This window comes from Cucurbita moschata, unplaced genomic scaffold (genome assembly GCF_002738365.1).
Source record: "Cucurbita moschata cultivar Rifu unplaced genomic scaffold, Cmos_1.0 Cmo_Scf00120, whole genome shotgun sequence".
In the NCBI taxonomy this organism is placed as follows: Eukaryota; Viridiplantae; Streptophyta; class Magnoliopsida; order Cucurbitales; family Cucurbitaceae; genus Cucurbita; species Cucurbita moschata.
Window position 1 is genome coordinate 206,429 of NW_019268636.1, and position 901 is coordinate 207,329.

Here is a 901-nt window from a genome sequence, read left to right on the forward strand (position 1 = left end):
AAAAAAAAAAAAAAAAAAAAAAAAAAAAAAAAAAAAAAAAAAAAAAAAAAAAAAAAAAAAAAAAAAAAAAAAAAAAAAAAAAAAAAAAAAAAAAAAATCCGTGAATGGAATATGTTCCCTGACATATTCCATTCAATTATCTTTCTTTTGGCATCTTTTTTATTTTGAATTTTTCCTATTATTGTACTCCTTCTTTTCATGTAATGTGCCCTTTATGTAAAGATATGTGAAAATATGTAAACACTTATGTATTAATTAACTATGTATTTTATGTAAGCTAGGATGATAGAGCTCATATAAATCGTAAGAGCTCAAGTCATTAAGCTAGTAAAATGGTATCAGAGCCTTCAATTATTGTGAGGGAAGAGGAGTTTCTCGATCTTTACAATTAATATTACCAAAACCAGGAGAAGGATAAGGTTTTGGATGCGTCTTAACCTTTTTTCGCCTGGAGGTTGAGGGAGCTTCTATTCCCTTGCATCCATATTGATCGCAAAATCTACCAAGCTCTTTTCTGTTTGATATCGAAGAATTGAGCTTGTTTTGAATCTTTGACTCATTACAAAGTCTGAGCCCTTCTTCTATGATGAAGGATGCTATGGATCCGTATGACAAAGTTTGCCATGGAATCGTTCCATTGTACTTTGTCTTAAGACCATCTTTGATCCTTCTTGAGAAGTGTTTTGGTAGTCCATTGACGAAATTCTCTTTCCAGAATTCCAACGAACTATCTGTTCTAATAAGAACTTTGCTGAAGTACATGTCTTTGTACCACCTGAAGTCACCTAAGGTAGGGCATTTCAGATTCATGAGTATTTCGGCAGATCTCTCCTGGTATTTTAGAGGGTCGCCGACGAAGAATTCTATGAGGGTATATATGAGGGTGTTGACGGCATCCTCT